This window comes from Dipodomys merriami, unplaced genomic scaffold (assembly GCF_024711535.1).
Source record: "Dipodomys merriami isolate MVZ:Mamm:240054 unplaced genomic scaffold, mDipMer1.0.p SCAF_24, whole genome shotgun sequence".
Lineage (NCBI taxonomy): Eukaryota > Metazoa > Chordata > Mammalia > Rodentia > Heteromyidae > Dipodomys > Dipodomys merriami.
The window spans coordinates 11,509,062-11,536,660 of record NW_027203826.1 but is presented as its reverse complement, the minus strand read 5'-3'; positions in this window follow the sequence as shown (position 1 = coordinate 11,536,660).

The window sequence follows — 27,599 nt, the reverse complement described above, 5'->3', positions numbered from 1 at the left end:
TATGGTACAATACATGTCACAGACAGTTCAGAAACAATCAGCATTTGTAGCTGTCACAATCATGTTGAGTCTACATGTAGGTGTGAACAATGGTCTACTTCACTATGTCCTCTCACATATCCATTTTCTGAACATTGTTTTGAAGAATTACATATCATTTTACTGCAACAAACTTTGCACTCTGTATATAATACCTATGTAATTGAATTAATTTAATACAGTCATTTTATAGGAACTTGTGCAAATAATCCATACCAATTATAATTTGTTGTTGTTTGTTTCATGGAGCATTTTATAGAGATTGTCTGAGAGAAGATGCAGTGCTTAAGACCAAGAAAATAGTGCTTCAAATTATCTCTTTGCTCTGAGGTATCTAGCTCCCTTGTCAGTTATTATATTAATTCTCATATAGCAAGTCTGATCTTGGAAGGCCATCCTTAGTTTGGAATGGAAAACCTCTTGCTTGTTAAGACAAAAAAAGATAATTTTAGATTGTCTCAATTAATGGGGATAAGACGATTATCTCCTACATAGAAGTAGAGTCATAGTAAATCAAATATTATTTAGTTTGGGGGTAAAACCTGATGAATAACGAAATTTCCTAGTATAAGTTGTCTACATTTTCTAGTACACGTTTGAATGAAATTGACTCTAATTTTTCTTGTAGCTGAATGTACCAAGAAAAATACCTAATTTGCATAATTCCAACTGGTTGTTTGGGGAGGAAGTGTTTTTGGAATACAGTTTAAATGGTGAATTAGAGAAAAGAAGGATAGGACAATGGGATCCACTTCTTCCTGCCATTGACAGTGGCTTTAAGGAAGTTATTGTGCATTTCTTGCGTGAGTGGATACATAGCCTCCACTTTACAAATTCAATGGAAATACACAGTTTCAACTTCTACATATCTTCTTGTCCAGATATAATGACATGTTTATTCTCTTTTCCTTTTTCTACTTTCAGTCTCCAACATTGTATTTTCCATATTGGCACTATGTTTAGAACAGTGCATCGCAATGCCCTAGTATCAATGTGGATTAATTTTATAGTTTATGCCCTCAATCAAGAGACGCTTTACACAATCAACTTTATCAACAGTCTGAATATTGATGACACTGAAATATGTAATTCTTGAGTTTTAGGTCAAAGAGGAAAGCCTCATCAAGAAAAGTTTGTTTAAACAAATTTAACAATGATGTGTAGAATCATTCCAAGTGTAAACACATAGTTCTTGAGATCTAAATCTAATTTCAAAATTTGTATTAGACATTTTCCATTTAGATTCATTAAAAGTACTTCAAACCAAATAAATTTGCTACTTACTATATAGATTTCTTCTTTCTTCCACTTTGGCTTGTTCCTGTATGGCACATCTCACTTAATGAATGATACCACATTCAAGTTAACATACCTAGATTTAGGTCTCTAAATTAGCCCTATACTCTTGTAATGAAAACTCAGATACTGTAAATTTGCCTGCTGAGTATCTGTGTGATTGCCACCAAGTGTGCATCCTCTATTTTAGTCATGATTCTGCTTGGACTATTGGAATAAATCTTTCTAAATGCACTTCATCTTCATCTGACTTCTAAAATAGAGACTGTAAGAGGATCCAACAGAAAACAAGAACATTGCAAGCCCTGTGGACCTTTGATTCTTATTATTTCATTTTTGGCAGTACAGGGGTTTTGTTGTAGTTTTAACATGGCTCCAGATTCTTTGTCATTCTTGGAATTGAGAGATTGGCTCTATACCTGTTCCCCAAAAAGCTTAGATCTTCAGTTAGCTTAATATATTATGTGTGGATGGCACATGCACTCTCGTGAGGACTAGTTCTTAAGAATGGTATTTTTATTTTGATTTGTATTTCTTTTATGGCTGGGGGGTTGAGCATTTCTTCATGTGTCTATTGGTCATCCTTCTTTCTAGTTCAGAGAAGTTTCTCTTTAAGTCTTTAACCCACTTATTTATTGGGCAGTTGTTTCTTTGAGGATTTGTTGTTGGGAGATTTAAGTTTTTGAGTTCCAAGTATATTTTAGATATGAGACCCTTGACCATTGTATGGCTAGTGAAGATCTTCTTTCAATCAGTAGGCTTTCTATTGATCTTGCTAGCTATGTCCTTTGGCATGCAGAAGCTCTGCAACTTCATGCAATCCCATTTGTCTAATCTTTCTTTCATTTGTTGTGTTTCCGGGTCTCTATTAAGAAAATTTCGGCCAGCTCCAAGGAGACCTAGGGTTTCTCCTATTCCATCCTGTAATGTTTTCAGTGTCTGCTTTGACTCGGAGGTCCATTAGGAGTTGATTCTGGTGCAGGGTGATATATAAGGATCTAGCTTTAGTTTTCTACAAGTACTTAACCAATTTTGCCAGCACCATTTACTGAAGAGGCTGTCTTTCTTCCATTCTATTTTTTCAGCTCCCTTATCAAAGATTAGATGGCTATACTGCTGTAGGTTCATTTCTGGGTTTTCAATTCTATTCCATTGGTCCTGAGGTCTGTTCTTGTGCCAGTACCAAGCTGTTAAAAAACAAGAACTCTAATAACAACAGATGCTGGAGGGGATGTGGACAGAAAGGAACCTTACTTCATTGTTGGTGGGAATGTAAATTTGTTCAACCACTTTGGAAAGCAGTATGGAGGTTCCTCAAAAGACTTCACATAGATCTCCCCTATGACCCAGCAATCCCACTTTTGGGCATTTACCCAAATGTTTACAAACAAGATCACACTAAAAGCTACCAGCACAAATATGTTTATTGCAGCATTATTTACCATAGCTAAGATACGGAACCAACCCAGATGCCCCTCAGTAGATGAATGGATCAAGAAAATGTGGTACATATACACAATGGAATTCTATGCCTCCATCAGAAAGAATGGCATTGCTTCATTTGTTAGGAAATGGAAAGACTTGGAAAAAATTATATTAAGTGAAGTAAGCCAAGCCCAAACAAACATAGGTCCCATGGTTTCCCTTATTTGCAATATCTAGTATATGTATGAGTCAAGCAGAAAAGGTCAGATAAGGTGATATTAGGAAAATGAGCCCTAAGATATGTATTTAAATGTTTTTTTTCTTTCATGCATGTGTTTCTAACACATTTATAAGATTATTTCTTTGTTGCTTTGTATGTCCCTCCCCCACAGTATAACCCCTGCTTTCACTGTATTTGATGTCAGTATAATTTGTGGAGGGGAAGGGGGAAAAACAAGTCGTTTAAATAATGATACAGGTGGACCCGTTGCAACAATGAGAAGTACAAGTTGTCATGTCGAAAACGAACTTTACAACTTTAGTGTGGGGTGGGGAGGATTGGGTGGGGGGGTGAGGGGGAGGCTGGAAAGGGATGGGAAGGGGAAACAAAGGAAGAGGCTACAATGTTTGGTAAGAAATGTACTCACTATCTTGCCCATGTAATTTTAACCCCTCTGTACAATATTTTCACAATAAAAATTTTTTAAAAAAAGAATGGTATTTTTACAGCTGCTTGGGATATTTGCTTTTAAAAGTAATTGCAATATCATTGGTAGTGGTACTGTAGAGATGTTTTTAGGTGGCTCTAATATTCATGGCAGCATTCAAAGCTAGGAACATGATCAGCTCAGTCTGTATGGTCTATATGGTCTATACGGTAGAAAAGAAATTTTATAATGAAATAAGTCTTCGAAAGGTAGCATTTTTGCACATATTTTTAGCCTGTTGAAGTGTGTAAGAACTAGTTTGTTCTTGGTTGGGGACACTCAAATAGGTTTAAAATGACTAGTGTTAACCAGGCACTGGTGGCTCACGCCTGTAATCTTAGCTACTGAGGAGGCTGAGATCTGAGGATCACTGTTCAAAGCCAGCCCAGGGAGGAAAGTCCCTGAGATTCTTATCTCTAATAAAAACCACTAGAAACCCAGAAGTCGTGCTGTGGCTCAAGTGGTAGAGTACTCACCTTGAGCTGAAAAGCCCAGGCACAGTGCCCAGGCCCAGAGTTCAAGCTCCCCGACCAGGAAAAATAAATAAATAAATAAATAAATAAATAAATAAATAAATAAATAAATAAATAGATGAAATGACTAGTGCTAATAAACTAATTTTCACAGAATACAAACCTGAAATTATATATCTTAGCTAAAAAGTATATTAACGATAATTTTAGTTTATAACATGAACCAAAAAGTAGCAATCTGAAATTTCCTCTCTATATTTATCATAGTTACTATAATAAATACAAAAAATAAAAGTGCAATTATATTTGGTAGAAAATGGCTCAAAAAGTTTATGAAACCAGTAAGATCATTGTTTCAAACAGATCTGAAATCACATACATTAGATAATGATTTTTTGTTTGTTTGTTTTTTGTTGGTTGTGGGGATTGAACTCTGGGCCTGGGCGCTGTCTCTCAGCTCTCAGCTCAAGGGTAGTACTATACCACTTGAGCCACAGTGCCACTTCCGGTTTTCTGGTGATTTATTGGAGATCAGAGGCTCACAATGTTTCCTGCCCTGGCTGGCTTTGAACTACAGTCCTCAGATCTCAGCCTCTTGAGTAGCTAGGCTTACAGGTGTGAGACACCGGCGCCCAGCTTAGATAATAATTTTTAATCTTCATATGTATTATTACTTTAGATATAACTGATGATAGTAGAAAGGAAAATAATTAAAAGCTAAAGACAGTGTTTACTCTCTGAAAGTTTTAAACCACATTTATAAATATGTGATTTCAAATTATTATGGCATTACTTTGTAAAGCCACTGTATTTGTGATAATTGAGTAGAAACCTCACTTGATTTCTTTTATCTCACAGTAAAGAAAGTAATCCTCATGCCATTTGGGAAGTATTTATTTTTCATACACACTTAACAGAACTGAATTAATGAGCATAAGTAGAGAAACAAATAAAAAAGTTCCAATTCTCCCAAATGTAAAGACAATCTAATGGGCTGAATAGGAAAATTCCTGTTTTCTTGTCTGCCTTCCTTCTTTCCTTCCTTCCTTCCTTCCTTCCTTCTTCCTTCCTTCCTTCCTTCCTTCCTTCCTTTTCTTTTCATTTATTTTTTTAATTTATTGTAAAGATGTTGTACAAAGTGGTTATAATGATATAAACCAGATAATGACTACATTTCTTTTTGAATGTTGTCACCTCTTCTCTCATTTACTTTCAGTGTTTTCCCTCTGAACCACTCTCACCCACAAGTTTTCAGTTCATTTTCAATATAGTGACTAGTGAGTATCACTGCTGCATTTGTTCACCTTTGTCCCACCATTTCTATGTTCCCTTTTCCCTTCCCCAAAACAAGTAAAATTACATAGAAGACAAAATATATACAAACCAAAAACAGTGACAAGAAAAAATGTAAAATAACAAAATCTCTCTTTCCATTTCTTGGAGTTCATTTTGATAAACATCATTCTATATATATGATCATAGACACATAGCTATTGAGCCTTTGTGATCCTCTACTAAGAGTATCCTCCTTTGCTTTCATTGTGTGAATGTTTAAAGTCTTGTTTAATTTACCATATCCAAGTGTAATTTTTGTCTTTTACCATCCATGGTGGTTACTTATAGATTTATACCCACATTCTAATTGTTACAAGTGAGGGGAACCATGAAACCTATGTTTCTTTGCATCAGGCATTCTTTGCTTAATATAATTTTTTCTAAGCCTTTCCATTTCCTTACAGATGACAAAATATTATTCTTTCAGATAGAAGCATAGAATTCCATTCTTTATCCATCCATCCACCGAGGGGCATCTGGAATGATTCCATATCATGGCTACAGTAAACAATGCTGTAATGAACATGGTTGTGGTGGTTGCTCTAACCTGACGTTGTTTGTAGCCAATTGGATAAATGCCCAAGAGTGGGATTGCTGTGTCATAGGGAAGCTCCATGTTTAGTCTTTTTTTTTATTGTGAGAATACCGTACAGAGGAGTTACAATTACATGGGCAAGATAACGAGTACATTTCTTATCAAGCATTGTTGCCTACCCGTTGTTTCCCCTTCCCATCCTTTCCTCCCCCCACCTGGTCCTCCCCCCACCCCCCACCAAAGTTGTTAAGTTCGTTTTTCTACATAACAACTTGTATATCTCATTGTTGCACTGGGTCCACCTGAATCCCTAGTTAAACGATTTGTTTTTTTTCCCTTCCCCTCTACAAATTATACCAACATCAAATACAGTGAAAATATGGGTTATACTGTGGGGGAGGGACATACAAAGAAACATAGAAATCATCTTATACATACAATAGAAACAATTGCATGAAAGGAAAAAACAAAACCAACAAAACATTTGAATACTTGTCTTGAGGTTCATTACCCTAACATCAACTTATCTGACCTTTTCTGCTTGACTTAGTTATTGCAAATAAGGGAAACCATGGGACCAATATTTCTTTGGGCCTGGCTTACTTCACTTAATATAATTTTTTCCAAGTCTTTCCATTTCCTAACAAATGAGACAATGTCATTCTTTCTGATGGAGGCATAGAATTCCGTTGTGTATATTAGTCTTTTGAGAAACCTCCATACTGCTTTCCAGGGTGATTAAAAAAATTTACATTCCTATCAAAAGTATAGTAGCATTCACTTTTGGCCACATCCACCAGCATCTGTTATTGTTAGTTTTCTTGATAATGACCATTCTACCTGTGGTGTTATATCAGACAAGAGCCTCATAGCTAAAATATACTCAGAGCTCAAAAAATTAAACATTGATAAAACAAATCTTCAAAGAAACATCCTAAATGAAAATAGGCTAAAGACTTAAAGAGAGAATTCTCTGAAAAAGTTAGAATGGTGTGTAGACACCTGAAAGAATGTTTAACATCTCTGGCCATATAATAAATGCAAATCAAAACATCTTTTTTTTTTGGTTCTGAGTTTTTATTTTTAAAAGTAATGCTGCACCACTTAAGTGATAGCTCCACTTTTGGCCTTTGCACAATGAAATAGAGATAAGAGTTTTTCCTCACATTCTTTTCAAACCTTGATCCTCAGATCTCTGTCTCCCGAGTAGCTAGAAATACAGATTTAAGCTGCCAGATCCTGGCTTCTTATTTTGACTTAGACTAATTTCTTTCTCTTCCTCCCTCCCTTCTTCCCTCTCTCATGTTTTCCTTCCTTTTTTTCTCCTTCCTTCCTTCCTTCCTTCCTTCCTTCCTTCCTTCCTTCCTTCCTTCCTTCCTTCCTTCCTCCTTTTTTCATTTCTTTTCTTTTTCATTATAATTTCAAACATGTATTTCATTTTGATTCCAAAACAGGACGATTTTATAAAGTCATGAGTGTGTTTGCTATGATCTTCTTAATAAACTTTCCTCTTCTACCTTGTATGACTATCCAATATAGATATAAATTGAAATTTAGGCATAGATTCATAGATACTTAATTAGCAAAGAAATAATGCAAATGTGGAAAGTGCTAAGTTGTCCAGAAAATTCTGCATGAATGCAACAGAAATTCAAACACCAAAAATGATTTAAACTATTAAAGATTATTGAAATAATTTATTATTAAAATCAACATTAAAAAGTGCATACACTACTAAATGAAGAAACAAATCCATGCTATTTTTTTTTTTGTCGGTCTTGGGCCTTGAACTCTGAGCTTAGGTGCAGTCCTTGCACAATTCAGCTCAAGCCCAGCATTCTACCACTTGAGCCACAATGCCACTTCCGGTTTCTAGTTGTTTACTGAAGATAAGAGTCTCAAGGACTTTCCTGCCTGGACTGGCTTTGAACCTCAATCCTCAGATCTCAGCCTCCTGAGTAGCTAGGATTACAGGCGTGAGCCACCGAAGCCCTGCTAAATCTTTTCTTAAATCATAGGTGAATTGGATTAGTTTTTAGTTGACTGTACTGAAGAAATTGTTTTTAGAAAAACAGAAGGAAATAGATAATAGCATAATTTTTTTTTTGTTTTCCTTTGTGTTAATGATGAGTGTTCATATACAAGTTAGGACACTATAATATTTAGGAAGTAGAGTTATACTTGTAAATAAATTTTGTTACTTTAGATGAAGGATAAATTATAGTTTAAGAAACACTTTTATCTCTAGTTTTGATTAAAGAGAGTTTGAAGAATCACAGAGCAAAAGACTGGGGTTTAAAGAACTCAAAATTTCAGAGGTTAAATTAGCCTCAATTGAACATGGAAAAAGGAATGTTCATAGCTGTAACTCATAGCTAACTTTTAAAAAAGTGATTCTAATCAGAGGAGGTTAATAGCTGTGGTTTAAATGAAGTGACCCGGGTACCTCAAAGAAAATTAAAAGGGGTGAAATGGAATTGAAGGAAAACATGAGAAAGGTTACCCAAGAATAAGAGATCCCAGATGCTACTGGGAAGAATGTGATTAAAACTGGGTATTCACTTCCTGGAGCCTGGATTTTCCATTTTCAAGTGTTTGTAAAATACCTGTTTAGATACAAAAGAGAAAAGCAAGTTGTCTAGCTTCATTATAGTTCACATGATGGCTGAAGATGGAGAAAAGTTGAAAGGAAAACAGCTTGCAGCCTCTACATTCCCCTAGTGATTATTTTTACAGTTCTAATCACTTCATTTGTTAGTTTATTTCTTTATTTATATTTATTTTTCTATGAAGAAAGAGTTTCATTACATAGTCCCAGAACTTGCTGTGTAGCGCCTAGATTGGTGGAATCTCACTTTCCTCAGTGCTGTGTTTTCCCATGTTTAACTCGCATCCAGTTTACTCACTTTCCTTTGAGATTTCTTATTCATTATCCAGTCTAACAAGCTACTCTTAGCTTTTCCAAGGTCTCTAATTCACGCGTCTTCTCTTGTTTGCTAATGATCTTTTTGGAATAAAGAAAATTCTATTCTTTGTTAAATTGCTCCAATATTTGTAATTTAGTTTTTAATTTTTTATTGTGAATATACCATACAGAGGGGTTAAAATTACATGAGCAATGTAATGAGTGCATTTCTTATCAAGCATTGTTGCTGCCTCCTTTGTTTCCCCTTCCAATCCACCCCCCCTGCCCGCCAAAGTTGTAAAGTTCATTTTAGAAAAAACATCTTACACATCTCATTGTTGCAATGGGTCTTGAGGAACACAACCTCACTATTGTCTATTTATGAGTCAAAATCACTTGTATTTGTAATTCCAACTTTAATTTTATCCTGGTAAAGCAATCTCCAATGAGATGCTGTAAATATCAAAAAACATAGTTCACTCAAAGAACCATTATGATTGAGTATTCAAATTCAATACACATTCAAACAACATGCAGGCCTGGAATTGCCTTTCTTGATCGTATCATCAAAAGTGAACTATCTTTAATGTGTGATTCCATTGATACTCTCCAAATCACAGTTTCTTCCAAAGGGAGAAACAATCAAGGCCTACTTTACTGATTTCTGATACTGAGGCATCAGTTATCATGACCAATCACAGTATTCATGAGAAAGAAAACCTCAGAAGGGTGACAATTTTCTTAAACCACAGGTTATATATAAAGGTTTACTCAAGAGTGATGTGTGGCTGGGCACAAGTGGTTCCCACCTGTAATCTTAGCTACTCAGGAGGCTGAGATCTGAGGATCATGGCTCAAATCCGACATGGTCAGGAAAGTCCATGAGACGTTTAACTCCAATTAACCACAGAAAATGGCACTGTGGTTCAAGTGGTAGAGTGCTTGCCTTGAGCTGAAGAGCTGAGGGACCGTGCCCAGGCCCAGAGTTCAAGTCCCATGACCAGAAAAACGAAAGTATTTGTAAAGGGCATAATAGTTATGTGCATCTGACCATATAAAATAATATGTATTGAAATAAACTCCAGGAAATGGAACCAAGAGCTGTTGTTATTGTTGTGTTGTTGTTGTTGTTGTTGTTTCTACTGCCGTTTGATTCTCTTTCACTTTCATTGTGCTCATTTATCTGACTTTACGAGGGTAAGGGGGGCACAGAAATGGTAGAACAAATGGTGAACAAATATAGCAGTAACAGTCACTAGACACTATATTAAAATGAGTTATACAACTTGTGGGTGAGAAGAGGAGGGAAAAACTTGGAGAGAAGAAGAGAAGGGGTGACATTGTTCAAGAAATGTACACCTTCCTTAACTTATGTGACTGTAACTTCTCCATGCATCACCTATACAATAACAATTTATTTAAGAAAAGTGATGTTTAGGAGATGTTAGTTAAATTTATGAACACTTAAACTGTTGTCCTCTCTCTCTCTCTCTCTCTCTCTCTCTCTCTCTCTCTCTCTCTCTCTCTCTCTCTCTCTCTCTCTCTCCCCCTCTCTCTTTCTCTCTCTCCTTCTTCCCTCTCTTTCTCTTGCATTTAAATATCTCAGGAATGGTCCATGAGTATGGGTCAACACAAATAAAATTCCAGAATAAGACCCTCACTGAGACGCTATATCTTAGAATTATTTGCATAAGCAATTGCTATTCAAAGCATTTGCCTTTTAATCAACCACTATTCATTGGAGACATGGTTAGAAAACACACATAAAATATTAGTTTGTTGAATTATTGAATTGCTACATTTATGAGGGTATTGGGGGAGAGAATTTACATCTAAGATAATAGGAATTTTCCAGTGAGGTAAATCATATGTTTCCTTGGGTGAAATGGTAATGAGATTCTTGGTTTTAACTTGGGAATATGTGCTTATTTCTTGTCTTTATTTTTGGTTATGTAACACACAAGGGAATAGGAGACAGGGTTTATAATATAAGCATTGGTAGCTCCTCATGGACAATCCAATTTGAGATATGTCTAACAGAATATGGATTTTCCCATTTATGATCTTATATATTCATATCCTACCAATATAGAAAACCTAATGAACTCTTCTAGGAGATATTCTAAAATCAGTTTTACACATCACCAAACAAAACTCAGGCAGTGTAGCCTAACTTCAGACATATAGCAGGTACCTTAAAGGCTGATACAGGCACTAACATTGAATTAGAACATATTTAGGGCATGCTGTAAACATTCCTTCAACCCGTTAGCAATTGTAAAATTGAGGGATTTCAGGGAAACAGCCTGACTGAGCACATTAAATATCTGGACACTCAGATGCATGTTTTTTTCCTAAATTAAAACACATGTTCTTTGTTCCATAGTGTGTTTTAGGGGAATGATTTTTCGTGTATCTCCAGTTAGTATATGTCTTATGTATTCAGAGGCCTTAAAGGTCTTTGTCCCAGATCATCTTGGCCTCAGTTTCTATATAGGAAAATGCAGGTGTTTTTTTTTTTATTGTCCACTACAAATCACAATGATGATTTCATAAGGGGCACAGTGAAGATAGGGTAGCTTGCAGCGTATTATAAAAGTCTGAAGATTTTTAAACTTTATTTTAATTTCTTTTTTTTTTTTCCTTCCCTGCCAGTCCTAGGGTTTGAACTGTGCTCTGGGCCTGGACGCTATTTCTGAGCTCCTTTTGCTCAAGGCTAGTGCTCCACTACTTTAGCCACTGCTTCACATCTGGCTTTTTCTGTGATTCATTGGAGATAAGAATCACACAGACTTTCCTGCCTGGGCTGGCTTCAAACCATTATCCTCAGATTTCAGTCTACTGAGGAGCTAGGATTACAGGCATGAGTCAACAGAGTCCAGCAATTCTGAAGCTTTTGATTGAACATGTGTTCAGTAGCCTTCCAGTAGTGGAACAATTACCTTAGCTGCTGTTATTTTTCTCTGAGGAGTGAAGCCTAGGGGAATCAGTGAGAACATGAATCTTGTGCACTGGTTAGGTTGTAAGAAATATCTTTCTCTCCACTTCTAGAGTAATGTGTCTTTGCTTGCATCCAAGAAATTTTTCCTGTACTATCCAAGGTCAATGTGGGATATAGCTTAGAATGTAGAATTAAAAAAAAATGTAATAGCACTATTTAGAGATTCCAGTAGATATGTTATGAATTACTTGAAACTATCAAGGCCGTATCACGTTCCCTGGCACTATCCTATTTAGAGACTACACAATAATATTGTAGAGACAGAAGAAAAGTAAGAACAAAAAAGTCATTATTAGTCACAGGATGGTTATCATTCAAAAAATATAGACAAGAGGGCAAACCAAATCAACTTTCTCATAAGCACATGGAGTTTATTACTGCTCCATATTGTCAAAAACCACTGAAATTTGATTCTAAATGCTATCCTGAGGAAGCTGACCAAAGTCACAGTTGTAAACAGAGATTGCTTGTATTGTAGTTAGATTTATATTGGAGGTTAGTTTCTATAATATAGAAAGCAGGGCCTAGAAATACTGGAGGGTGATAAAAAAAAAAGGTTCATGGTAGATTTGACTTGGATTGGTTTGAAATTCTTGTGGAAATGCATGAAAAATATTTTTCAAGAAGCTATTTGAAATCTACAAAATGAATACTGACACATATTATACAGAAGATGTAGCTAAAATGGGAATTATACAAAGTTACACTGGCAAGTGACCACAGAAGTTGTCACCACAACATTTACCATATAGATCATGTTTATTCAACTAATGTCTCTAGTTATAGCCTCTCTTTTCTACTACTTTGAAATCTGTGTGGCTGTGTTGAACTTAGTAGATTGCTTCCTTCCATTAGTAGAAACATGAAGGCTATAAAAACTGGAGCAGGAGGCCTTTCTCCAATTGATACCAAGTTCTTATTGATAAAATGTAAAGTTTGTCTCCTGGAAAATAAACTGTGGTTTTAGGAAAGCCTCAAGTAATATTTTGGAGTGACTCTATTACTTTCCCCCGGTCAGAAGCAAGATTTTTCTCAAAGTATCACCATATATGATTGGGTTTGTCCAAGAATACCATTCAGGACCTCAGGTGACAATGCCATGATACTGGTTTCAAAATGAAAATGTTGATTCCTAAAAAATATTCTAGATGCATAGATACTGGGATATTTTAAATAATTTTTATACTAATTAAATAGTTGACCTCAAATGGAAAATAAGATCTAACCTATTTATACCTGTTGAAGACCTGTGGTTTTGTATGAAATTTTCTTATTTCTTTTCTATCACATTCTTTGGACTTGAAGTACATCAAAACAACTTCATATCCTGCATTTGAGTTTCCACATATATTTCTTCCAATGTAAAAGGAATACATTGATGGGATACAAGATGGTTATCAATGTAGATGCAAAATGAACTTTTGGCATTCTCTTTAACAGATGAGAGGTCAGTGAATTTGGTTAGCCCTTGTAGAGCAGTTAAGGCCTAACACACCTTTCCGTCATGAAACAAAAAGACAAAAAAACTGAGGTCCCTAATGACAATATGAAGGCCACCAAGGAAAATCTCACTCTGTACACAACCTAGGAATTATGATAGAAGTGATATCCCTCATCATACCTGTCATAGTTATTGGACACTGATGAGCACAATTACTGACCTTGACATATCAGCAAAGCTCAAAATGCAACACAACTAACTTATCAAAATGCAATTAGCTAAATGGATTATTAATACCATCATTGCTGTGGGCACTAATTAAGTTGAAAATTAATTTCATGACCTAGTGTAAGAAAACATCTAATCACATAAATTGCCACTCTTATGAAAAACTGCTTGCTTTAGGAATCCACATTTCAAAAGCAACAGGAATAAACTATCCTACAAAAGTCCTTTTTATAGTCGTGTAATTATTGATAATGAATGCAAGTTAAATATTTTACAGGGTTTTATATGGCATATACTTTAGTACACAATGATGTAAATTTTCTTGTCCAAGGTTGGTTCCAATTATTTAAGTAAGTGAGATTATTACTTATTAAATTATTTATATAAGGTAAGCCAAGAACGAAGAGACAAACAGTACATGGTCTCCCTGATAAGTGGATGATGAATCCAAAATGTTAGGTGATATGACAAAACTAACAGGACTTAAGAAACAAAGAACTCCCACTCATCTGGTTGAACCACTCTAAATATCCCCATGCTGCTGATCACATATATGGTATATAACATATGAGCACCGTTATATATTACAGACTGTGATAGACAATTTGCTCCAGGAAAGTTAGAATGAACTTGTGACTTTAAATGAGCATCATTATTCCACAATACTGTGAATTTCCGGAAATTAAGTAATCACTTAATCACAATCAAAAAAAAAAAAAAAAGAACCTTGGGGAAGGGAGGGAGGGAGGGGATGGTAGGGGGAAAACAATGGAGGGGGTAACAATGTTCAAGAGGAAGTGTACTCATTACCTCACTCATGTAACTGTAACCCTCTGTATAGTATCTTTACAATAAAAAAAATTAAAAAAAAATTAAAAAAAAATTAAAAAAAAATAAATAAAGTAAGTGAAAAGCTATCTTTAGATAGCTTCATTTATGGAAATAAAATTATTATGATTATCTTATTAGTTGTACAAAGGAATTACCAATCAACACATCAATTTATGAATAAAATGATGTTTGATTGATATTATCTTTTCATACCAAATTTTGGATATTGTACTGATCCATTTCTGTGTTAGTTTTACCTCTCACATATGAGAGAAAATATTCATCCTTCATCTATGTAAGCTTCACTTACTTCATTATAATGATTATTTCCCCAAGTCCATGCATTTCTTTGCAATGGATGAGTAAAATTCCATTCAGTACATATCCCACAATTTATTGATTCATAAGTCTATTGAGGGGCATTTGAACTTTGCTATGGTGAACACTGCCACAAGAAACATGGTTTGCACAGACGAATGGAACCAAAAATTGTGGTATCTATACACAATGGAATATTATGCAGCCATTAGAAATGACAAAATAATGGCATTTGCAGGGAAATGGATGGAGCTAGAAGGAATCATGTTGAGCGAGGTAAGCCAAGAGCAAAGAGACAAATGTACATGGTCTCCCTGATAAGTGAATGCTAAATCCAAAATGTTACGGGATACGACAAAATTAACAGGACTAAAGAAACAAAGAACTCCCACTCATCTGGTTGAACCACTACTAAATACTTCCATGCTGCTGATCACATGTATGGTGTATATGTGTACACCTTTATATGTTATAGACTGTGATAGACAATTTGCTCCAGGAAAGTTAGAATGAACTTGTGACTTTAAATGAGCATCATTATTCCACAATTCTGTGAAATTTGAGAAATTATGTAATCACTTAATCACAATTAAAAAAAAAGAAGAACCTTGGGGAAGGTAGGGAAGGGATGGTAGGGGAAAACAATGGAGGGGGTAACAATGCTCAATAGGAAGTGTACTCATTACCTTACTCATGTAACTGTAACCCTCTCTATAGTATCTTTACAATAAAAAAACATAAAAAAAGAAACATGGTTGTGGAGGTAGTTTTTAATTAATTGGATAAATGCACAAAATTGGTATGATTGTATCATAAGGCAGCTCTATGTTTAGTTTTTTGAGTAATCTCCATACTGCTTTCCAAAGCAGTTGAACAAGTTTCAACTTAAACTTTTGAAAAATATTTAAGTAATTTTGAATATTTAATCAATTTTAAGCATTTTAGAGTAATTTTCAACTAATTTAAAAAGTACTTAGATTTTCTACTCATTCTTCAAAGTAGTTTGAAGATATATATATATATAATATATATATACTCCAAATAATATAATAATAAATAAATGATTTCTTTTATTTCACAATTTCTTGTATTCTATAAAATGAAACATTTTATTTATTTTGTTTGTTTTCTGTTGGTCGTGGGCTTGAACTCTGGGCTTAGGCACTGTCCTTGAGCTCCTCAGCTCAAGGCAAGCACTCTACTGTTTGAGCCACAGCACCACTTCAGGTTTTCTAGTGGTTAATTAGAGATAAGAGTCTCATGGACTTTCCTGCCTGGACTGGCTTTGAACAGCGATCCTCAGATCTCAGCCTCCTGAGTAGCTAGGATTACAGGTGTGAGCCACTGGTGCCCGGCTTATTTATTTATTATTTAGCACTGCTCCTGTAGTTTGAATTCAGGATCTCATTCCCTTGCTTGGACTTTTCCACTCACAACTAAGGCTCTATAATTATTGACACACTTCCAATTCTGTTTTTTGTTTGTTTGTTTGTATGATTTTTTTTTTACTAGATCGAGTGTTTCTCAGATTTGTTTACACAAACTGCTTAAAATTGAAATTTTTAGATATCAATCTTCTTAGATATTTAGGATTATAATCATGGGCCATTGGTGCCCACCTTTCATTTTATCTTTAGTAAAATATAATGGGGAAAATATTTACCCTTGCCATTTATTTGTTGATAAAATAATGTATCATAGTAGATTTTAAAACAGTTTAAAAACTCAGTTTTAAAACACTGAGTTGTTGGGTTTGAGGAGGATGGAGATTGCAGGATTTAATAAAGTGTTTTATTTTTCCTCTAATGCCACTTTCTATTGTTCTTTTAGCCTCAAAAAACAGATACACAAATTTGTGAATCTAAATCCAACTGCATATAAATTTAATGTCAGCTTAATATATCTTTTATACAAGTTTCTCACTTTCAGAAACTACTATTTCTTCCATAGCTTGACAAAAGTGTTAGAATATAGATGCATTTTTGAACTGTTTGAGATAAAAAAGATGTATAATAAAAGCCTTAATACCATCAACAAGATCATAATAATTAGGGGAAAACATTCTAAGAATTGAAGGTTGTTATTTACATTAAAATGGAAATTTTATATTTATATAGTGATGTTGGTTGGTACAAATAATAATTGGTGATTTTCTACAAAAGAACACTGGGGAAAAGGCTATTAGGCTGAATCAATCTAGGTCTAACTGTGGGTGGGCAACAAAAATTGGGTATGCTCAACATGTAACCACTTGCAGGATCCTAATCAAGGACTACTACAATCAACTCCCAGGGAAAAATGTTCTATAGACAGCTACACACGAAGTCTATCTTTCTCTGTTCCTTTGTCATCATAAAATCAGTGGATGGTCTTCATAACTTTAATTTCTTTCACTTCAAGCTAACAGTGTGTTTGCTTTTCTTAGAACACAAAATAAAATTCAAAATAAAAAGAAACACTGTTAATTTTAATTCCAATTTTGCTCTTTAAAGTTTCTGTAATTATGGGTGCATTTTTCATGGCCTATCATTTTGTCTTTATTGTATGTCTTATTGCCACCAGCACTGTATATGTTGATATTCTTTGAGTATTTGTTCCTTTCTTAACATTCCTGTGGAAGGAAATCTTCCATGACTTTATTAATTGCCAACATTCTAGTGACCATAAAATTCAGAGTTTTAGATCCAATTTTCCTCTGAGTTTAAGACTCAAATTTTCTGGTGATTGAATTTACCAGAATTGACTCCAATAAACATAACTCAGGCCAAGCTAATTATTTCCCTTTTTGTCTTCAGTGTTGGTGCTGTTTCAAGGAAATGAGTTTGTTATAGACCTACTCTGTGAATGGTTGGTTTCCATCTGGCATGATAAATTTTCTCTCCCATCCCCTTCTTGCCTTAATTCAAGCCTTTGTCTTCTCTTATCCAAATGTCCCCAAAACTCTCTTAATATCCATTTCCTCAGATAGAGAGTAACCAACAGTTGATAAATTGAACATAACTTAGCATTTAATTTTTTCTTTCTTTTTTTGTGTGTTGTTTTATTTGGATGTTATTGGCTGCAGAATATCAATTTGCTAATTTCTGAAATTCACAAATTTGACATGCTTTTAAAACATACAGACAGATGGATTCTGAGAATGACTAAGTGATAACCCCTGTTTTCACTTTATTTGACGTTGGTATAATTTGTGGAGGGGAAGGGAAAAAACAAATTGTTTAAATAGGGATACAGGTAGCCCCATTGCAACAATGAGATGTACAAGACCATTATGTGCAAAAATGCACTTTACAACTTTGGCGGGGGAGTGAGGGGAATGGGATGTCAGGGATGGAAAGGAGAAACAAAGGAGGAGACAACAATGCTTGACAAGAAATGTACTCATTACCTTTCCATGTAATTGTAACCCCTCTGCATGGTATTTTCACACACACACACACACACACACACACACACACACACACACACACACACACAAAGACTGGGATATAGTTTTCAGAATTAAAAAGGAAATTTTATTTTGCTGTAGTAGATTTGGTTATCAGGGAGAACTGGGACAAAGTAACACAAGGAAGATGGGACATACACATCAATGACATTAATATTACACAGAGAGAGCAGAAAAAAGAATAAATATTGGCATGAATTTTCCAATTAAGCCCCTTTGTTCATTTTAGTTGACAAGATAATCTTAGAACCTTCTGGCAAATTATTTGGCCAGAGATTACTCTTTACTCAAATTGATATATATTTTCCTACAACCAATTTTTGAAAGCTCCTTTAGTCAAAGTTGTCTTCTAAACCTTTGGCTCATTATTTCACATCCCTGCTACATTTCAGGCTTTTTCATAATAAAAGTAATTATACTATATTAGAAGTGATAATATTTTTAGAAGTAGCCAAGAAATTATGAAAACCTGCACCAATGTGACCATCAGTGTGAAAGAAAACAATTCACTCATGCATGACTTTGGTTTAATGGAAATCACAAAGGAGAATAAAATGAGAGAGATTATTACACAGCCTTTTAGAAGAGATCTTTTTCTTTTCATGAAACATGTCTCCTTGGGGAAGAACCAGGATACTGAAAGCTACAAATAAATACAAAGAACCCACAAATTCTTCATAATTCTTGGATTGAATTATCTTAGGAGAGGAAACACATTTCATTCTATGTTATACTAGCTATGTAGTGAATCCACTCACAAAATGCAAGGCATGTTGTGATGATGATGAGCAATTGCACATAGTAAGTGGATCGGAAGAGCATACCTCTGTTTCTGCCCGCATCTGCAACAATATTTCTGCTTGCATGTTGTATCCTTTTACAGAATTTAATAAAATTTCAAATGACTAACCAGGTGCTGGTGTCATGCCTGTATTCCTAGCTGCTCAGGAGGCTGAGTTACAAAGATCACGATTCCAAGCGAGAATATCCTGAAGACTCTTACCTCCAATCAATCACAGTGAAAGCCAGAAATGTGGCTGTAGCTCTAGTGGTAGAGTGAAATCCTTGAACAAAGGTACTCAGGGACAGTGTCCAGGCCCTGAGCTCAAGCTCCAGTATCGGAAATAAATTAATAAACAACTAAATAAACAGGTAAATTTAAATGACTATCTTTATTTTTAAGCTACAAATATAGTTTAACATGTAATTATTTTTTGAAACCTAGTTTTCATCTTTCATCTAATTAATGTGTGAATATAGTTAAAAAGCTAGTATTACAATTCTACAAAGAAGAAGAATAAACCAGTTTGCAACCTCACACACTCTCTTTTCTTTGGTGAAAATCCTGGTGATAACCCTTTAACATAGGATCTGGTTATGCTCAAGGCTAGTGCTCAACTTTAGCAATGTTGAGCCATAACTCCATACTTCTGCTTTCTTTATTGCTTGCTTCCTTGCTTTCTTGCTGTCTCTCTTTTCCTTCCTTCCTTCCTTCTTTCTTTCCTTCCTTCCTTCCTTCCTTCCTTCCTTCCTTCCTTCCTTCCTTTCTTCCTTCCTTCCTTCCTTCCTTCCTTCCTTCCTTCCTTCCTTCCTTCCTTCATTTTTGTGATTAACTATAGATGAGTGTCATGAACATTCTTCCCAGGTTGGCTTCTAACCAAGATCCTAAGATCTCCTCAGAATCTTGAATAAATAGGAATATAGGCAGGAGCCAAAGGCACTGGGTAGGCCCTGTATGTGTGTGTGTGTGTGTGTGTGTGTGTGTGTGTGTGTGTGTGTGTGTGTGTGTGTGATTATATAGTATATAAGCATATAAACATATATTCGTATAAATTAATAATACATATCTTACTAGAATTGTTTAGTTAAGAATTTTGAAGAGTACATATCAATTTAACTCTTTTTTATTGTAAAGATGCTGAACAGAGGGGTTGCATTTACATGAGTCAGGTACAGTTTTGGTTGACAATTGCTGTTCTCCCACTATCGCTTCTCTCTCCTCACTCCTCCCTCTGTCCACATGGTTGTAAAGTTCATTTCTGACAGAGTGTGTGAGTATCATTTTTGGAATGGGTTGTATTTTGTACCTCTTTTAGCATTTTGTTATTTCCCTCCCCGTCCTCCAATCAGATAAATGCATACAAGATCAAAAACAGAGCTTTCCAGGGATAAATGAATGGAAATGGAAAAATGAAATAAAATAAGAAGAAAGAACTAGATACAGTACATTGGCAACATCATTTTATAATTAGCAAAGGAAGACTTGTTGTCTCCATGTCTTGGAGTTCATGTCAATTACCATCATATTATATGGTCATATGCTCAAAGCTCTTGAGCTATTATGATTCTGTCAGGACAAACCTATGCTTATACTAATTATTACAAATGAAGAAAACCATAGAGCTTATGTTACTTTGGGTCTGGCTTACCTCACTTAATAGGAATTTTTTTCCCCAAATCTTTCCATTTCCTTACAAAAGGGGTGATGCCATTTTTTTCTGATAGTAGCAAAAAAAATCCATTGTGTAAATATACCACATTTTCTTGATGCATTCATTTATTGAGGGGCATCTGGGTTGGTTACATATCTTAGCTATGGTAAATAATTCTGCAATGAACATAGTTGTGCTGGTAGCTTTAGTGTGGCCTAGTTTGAGATCATTTGGATAAATGCCCAGGAATGGGATTATTGGATCATAGGGGAGCTCTATGTTTAGTCTTTTGAGGAATCACCATACTGCCTTCCAGAGTGCTTGAACCAGCTTACATTCCTACCAACAATGTAGTAATGTTCCCTTTTGGCTGCATCCCTCCCTTCTAACATTAGTTATCACTTGTTTTCTTGATAATGGCCATTCTAACTGCGGGGAGGTGGAATCTCAATGTGGTTTTAATTTGAATTCCTTTTTTAAATTTTATTTTATTGTAAAGATCTTGTACTGGGAGTAGATCAAGAAAATGTTATTTATATATATGTATATATGTATATATATTTATATATATATAAAACAGAATTCTATGATTTCATCTGAAAGAATGACACTGCCACATTTGTTAGGAAATGGAAAGACTTGGAAAAAATATTAGGTGAAGTAAGCCAGTCTCAAAGAAATTTAGGTCCCATAGTTTCCCTCATTTGCAATAATTAGTATGCATATAAGATAATCTTATGAGTTAATTTCAATTTCTTTTATTTTTTTATTTTATTCTTTTTTTATTTTTTTTTATTTTTTATTCTTTTTTATTTTTTATTTTTATTCTTTTATTCTTTTATTTCTTTCAATTTCTTTTATTTTATTTCTTCATGTCTATTGGCCATTCTTTTTTTTATTGTGAAAATACTTGTAAAAATACTGTACAGAGCGGTTAAAGTTACATGAGAAAGTAATGAGTACATTTTCTATGGAGCATTATTACCTCCTCCTTTGTTTTTCCCCTACTATCCCTTCCCTCCCCACCTCTACAACTCCTCCCCCCCACTCCAAGTTGTACAGTTCATTTTCAATGTAGTGTCTTGTACATATCATTGTTACTATGGATCATCCTGTATCCTTATTTCAGCATTTTGTTATTTCCCTTCCCCTCCCCAAATTAGAAAAATGTATATACATGACGCAGGGCACCGGAATTCCCTGTTTTCACTGCATTTGGCCATTCTTAATTACTCTCCAGAGAAGTCTCTTTTCATTGCTTTAGGCCACTTTTTAATGGGGTAGTTCTTACTTTCTCCACATCTTTCAAATATAATATGCCAAAGTTATATAACAGTTGCTGATATATAATTTCATACCAAAATTTTATGACTTTAAGCTTTTTTTACATTTTCTTAATTTCGTAATTTACATTTTCTAAAGAGAATACATTTTATATTTTGGTTAAAAAATAAAAAATAATACTAAATTTGTAGTCAATATATCTGAGAGCTTGATTAGAACTTGGATTGAAAAATGTCCCTGAAGAGCTCACATGCTAAAAGGTTGATCATTTGTCTGTGATGCTATTGAGCAGGTTGTTCCCTGGGAAAGAAGTTATGTTAGGACTATACTCTTAAAGAGGATAATGGGACCTCAGCTTCTTTATGTTGTTAATGTTTTTGCTACCATGATGTGATCATCTTCTACCTATTGTGATATATTAAATTACCATAGTCTCAAAGGCACTGGGGACAAGCAACTTAAACCATCACTTGAAACCTACAATATTGTAAGTCAAAATAAACCTTTCCATATCTCTATCTCAGTGTATCTCAGTATTTTGTCAGAGTAATGAAAAACTAATGACAACCAATCTGTAGAAAAGGACACTGAAAAGGGCTCTGAACTCCTGAACAAGCAAGACAGACAAAGCAAAGACAGACAAATGACCCACATCTTCACTTGGGAACCTCCAGTCTGAGTGGCTCTTTATCATTTAAAGATAATACAATCTTTATTTTCTCTTTATCGTTTGACAATATTTTACATGTATTCTGAAACATTAAAATTGATAGAAATATTTGACTATATTTTGTATTTTGTTCCTTGGATTCAACTACATGGTTTAGAGCATATTCACAAAGGGACTTTCTTAGTGCATGCATTCTAGCTCAGTTCCTTTCAAATTAAGCTTTAAAAATACTGTAACCTAGCTCAAATAAAAATCATGGAAGCAAATGAAATATTTTAATATTCTCATGTAAATGGTATTCTCAAGCAAATTTTAGATTTCTTCATACAGTAAATGAGAAGTACATTTTCTTAAACCAATTTGCCTTGTTATCTCCTGAGATCCTTATTATCTATTGTTCTGGTCGTCTAAGTAATCCTTTTTTTTTTTTTTTTTTTTGGTCGGTTGTGGGGCCTGAACTCTGGGCCTGGGCGCTGTCCCTCAGCTCTTCCGCTCAAGGCTAGTGATCTACCACTTGAGCCACAGCGCCACTTCCAGCTTTTTTCTTTTTGCTTATGCGGTGCTGAGGAATTGAACCCAGAGCCTCAGGCATGCAAGGCAAGCTCTCTACCACTGAGCCACCTTCCCAGCCCCTCTAAGTACTCCTAAGTAAAATACCCACAGTAATTAAATCAAAATGAAAAAAATAATATGAAACTAAGAGCACTCTTATTTGGAAGTATAAGACATTATTCAAATGTATAATTTTGCTGATAAGACTTGAATGTTATTTAGGTCTTCTTCATGTAATCATGTAATACATTGAATGTTTGGAAAGTTGTATGAATGTCCTCACCTGACTGGAGATAAAAATTTGACTATAGTTTTAAACTACTGTATTTGTATATGTTGTTAAAAAGTTTGTTGCCCACTGTTCTTTAAGATCACAATAATAAGTGCTGCAACATATAAAACACCTTGATTATTGTCATCCTGACCTACCTTCACTTTATCTCTTTCATTAATGTATTCATTTCGTGATATGAGGCTGATGGGGAGGGTTGAGTTGTTTCATAGATCATTCAGCTAAGTCTCCTTTGCACATATCAACCCCTCACTAACCTCCCCTCTTTGGAGAGTTTGAAATCTTAGAAGCTTTGAGAGAGTTAGTTGTCTCCACTGTAGTTGACTCACATGTTTTGAAGATTGGATCAATATTGATCATCAAGCACCAAACTTCCAAAAGCTCTTTGCAATGAAACACATGCTGAAAAACTTCAGTCCATTCATAATCTCTTCTCTCTCTGTCTGTCTCTCTAACTAGCTATCTATCTATCTTTTCCCCGCCATCCTTCTCCTTTTTCTTTTCTTCCTACTGTTCCTTTTCTTCCTTGCCCATTAATAATTACTTGACAGATTCTTGGGTGTAGAAAGGAAAACTTCAGATAACTACTATTTACCTTAGAATAAAAGCTAATTTATTTACCATTTATTTAGAAGTTATCATTTTAATTTTAGTCCAGTTACACAAATAGAGAAAACATAGACTTGAATATTTATAGAAACTGTGACAGCTGAAAATAATTTGACTTCTTAAATAAAGGTTAACCTAGTAAATGTTTATAGTTTGATTTTAAACTATTTGGCCTTTTTTCTTTCTCATATTCTCTTTTCCTTTAGAGTTTTGAACAATCTATAGTGATATACATTCCTTGCTATTTTTTCAGTTAGCTATAATTGCTAGGTATTTCTTTTTTTTACTTATTTTTAAATGACATTTTGAATTTATTTTTGAGTGGGCAGAGTTATTCATTTTCATGCTCAAGTTCATCCTGAGCCTGAAAAAAATATGTTCAGCATACATAGCATACATTTCAGCTAATATATCAAAAGTACAATGTATGTAAGTATTTAATATGGTATTGCAAAAGGATTAACTTAATAAAGAAGGAGGAACTCAGTTATCAATTTAATTTCCCACTTGGGTTAAGTTATTAAACTCATTGAAATTTGTATTAATGATTTATAAAATGGAGCTATTTACATATTCTTATTGAGTTTTATATGAAACAACCTCAGAAACTTGCAAACTTTAGGACACAAGAAACTTTAATACCTGAAATTAAATTGAGTGAATATTGCTTTTAATAAAATGTTAGGAATCTAACCTGTGATATAGCATATAAATTATCATCAAATGTTTAAGAAGCTATGTCTGAAAAAGTATTTATTTGGCTAGAATCTACTATTGAAATATAAGTTTCTCATAGGTCCCATGGTTTCCCTTATTTGCAATATCTAGTATATGTATGAGTCAAACAGAAAAGGTCAGAGAATGTGATGACAGGAAAATGAACCCTTAGATATGTATCTTAATGTTTTTTTTTCTGTCATGCATGTGTTTCTAATGCATCTATAAGATTATCTCTTTGTTGCTTTGTATGTCCCTCCCCCATAGTATAACCCCTGCTTTCACTATATTTGATGTCAGTATAACTTGTGGAGGAGATGGGGAAAAACCAGTTGTTTAAGGATACAGGTGGACCTGTTGCAACAATGAGAAGTACAAGTTGTCATGTCCAAAACGAGCTTTACAACGTCGGTGCGGGGGGGGGGTTGGAAGGGGGGAAGGAAAAGGATGGGGATTGGGGGGGAGGGGGGAGGCTGGGAAGTGATGTGAAGGGTAAACAAAGGAGGAGGCTGCAGTGCTTGGTAAGAAATGTACGCATTATCCTGCCCATGCAATTGTAACCCCTCTGTACAGTATGTTCACAAATAAAATAAAATAAAATTTAAAAAAAAGAAAAAAAGAAAAATAAAAAAAAAGAAATATAAGTTTCTTCCTATAAGAATGATTGGGCAATTTTAATGAATTCCTTTCCTACACGCTGATGAATCTGTAAATTGTATTGATTTGCAGGAGTTCTAGGTACTCTATAAGCTATTAGATAAGACAAAGAACGGATACAATCATGAAATTATTTTACAGTAAAGCAAAAATAAAAACCTCTCTTTTAACATTACCACCATAGACAAGATTGTTTAGTTGATTAATTAGATCTTCAATATATTGACTGTTTTTATTGATGTAGTCAACTTTTGTAACAATATATATAGCATATTGTTTTCTCTATTCTGATCAAATCATGTGTATAAAACAGTGGTGCCAGGAGGAAGTGCAACAATATTTCTGCTGAGTGCCTTTCAATTAATCAGCACAGGAGGAGGTGATCTGAATTGGAAATTCCTAAGTTCAAAGAATATCTGATGAGTCTTGACAGAAGGCCTGTTATCTTCTAAATATTTTTAGCATTGAACTCAGATACCGTGAAAGCAAATACTTATCATCTAAATAGCATAACATGGACCTGATTACTAACAAGGAGAGTTGATTTTTGTAACGTTTTAAAGTTTCACAATATTTTTGCTACACAATTTATTACCCAGTTGACAGTTCAACTTTGTGGTAGTTAGATATTATTGATATCAGATTCTAAAGTTCAGTAGCATTGTTGTTTTAGCAATAATCTTACTAGACACATGTTTGATGAGGTGTACTGTTGCTGGCTACAACCCATCACTTAAGTTTTTAATTGCTTTCTTGGCAGCAGATCAAGAGAACACAAATGTTTCCTGGAACTCAGTGCAGCAAACCTGATCATAGAATGTATGTTCTAAGTACACATGGTAAGTTATTTCTCAAATATCTTATTCTGAACTTTTCAAAAACATAGCTTAAAGTCAGCAATATGTGGGGGTTAATTTTTTTTAATTTACCACATGCATGACATCTTGATGAAATACTCAGTGAAATAAGTAGTAATGTAATTAGGATTCCTAAGACCAATATTTTCGCTAATGAGAATGTAAGAGGTCGACAAATACTTTGTTTTGCTTCACACTTAAAATGAACATATGTGCATATGATTTTAGACCTTATACTGTCACTTTGCTTTTATTTTATTTTGTTTTTTATTGTGAAAATACTGTACAGAAGGGTTACAATTACATGGGCAAGATAATGAGTACATTTCTTATCAAGCATTGTAGCCTCCTCCTTTATTTCCCCTTCCCATTCCCTCCTCCCCCCACCCCCAACCCTTTCCCCCACCGCCAAAGTTGTGAAGTTCGTTTTTGTGAAAGCTGAGGCTCTAACACTTGAGGCACACCTCCACTTCCAGTTTTTTTTTATTTTCTTTTTCCTGGGTAATTGGAGAGTCTTCCCAACTTTTTCCCTGGCTGTCTGGCTTTGAAGTATAATGTTCAGATCTCAGCCTCCTGAGTAGATAGGATTATAGCCACAAGCCATTGACTCCAGGCTTTGGTAATTGTGTTCCTAAAAGAATTACATACCATGCCAGTCCATGAAGAGGTACCTAGAGTGTTCTTACATGGGTTAGTTTATTACCACTAAGTCAGAAAGAGACTGACTTTTCTTGGCACCATATCTGGGCATTCTACAAAATGCTGTATTTATCAGGGATTTTCAACTTTAATAAAAATATAGTAAGTTATTTGAGTATTTAAAACTTTATGTGGCTATAAGTCTTATTACTGATCATTGTCTATGCCTATCGAGTTTTTTTATTCCAACAATCAAACTTGTTTGAAATCAAATCCAAACTTACAATAATAGGAAATTAGTTTTTAGCTTCTGGAAGCAAGATAGATCATGGAAAATGAGACGTGGAGAAGAGCAGCTAGGAATTCTCAGATAGATACTGTACTAATGAATACATAGCTTGATTAAAAGTACACAGGTATTATTTTTCTCTGTTGTAAACCTTTATACCCCCATTAATCTGCAAAATACAGGAAAAAATAGGAACTAAAAAGAGCAACTCTTGTCTCTTGATTGTGTTGGCTTGCACTCTCTTGATTGTGTTGGCTTGCACAAAACCTTGTGTGCTAGAAGAATTGAGCAGTATATCTTAAATAAAAACAGTCTGGATGGGGGTGGTGGAGCAATTGGGAAAATGACTCTTGTGGGTATAAAAATTGTTTGCAAAACAAGCATATATCTATCTCAAGGTTAGAAGCATATCTTGAAGTGAGCATCTGACAACACCCAGACTTTGTAATTATATCTAAAAATATGGTAAATAGTAAAAATCTCTGGGCCCAAATGATCACACGTGTAAAACAAAAATAATTGGAAATCATGTGTTATTTTAGGCTTATCAGATCTCATTTTAGACTAAATTAGCATCAAACCTCTGTCTTATTATTTTACCATAACTATAAGTTATATG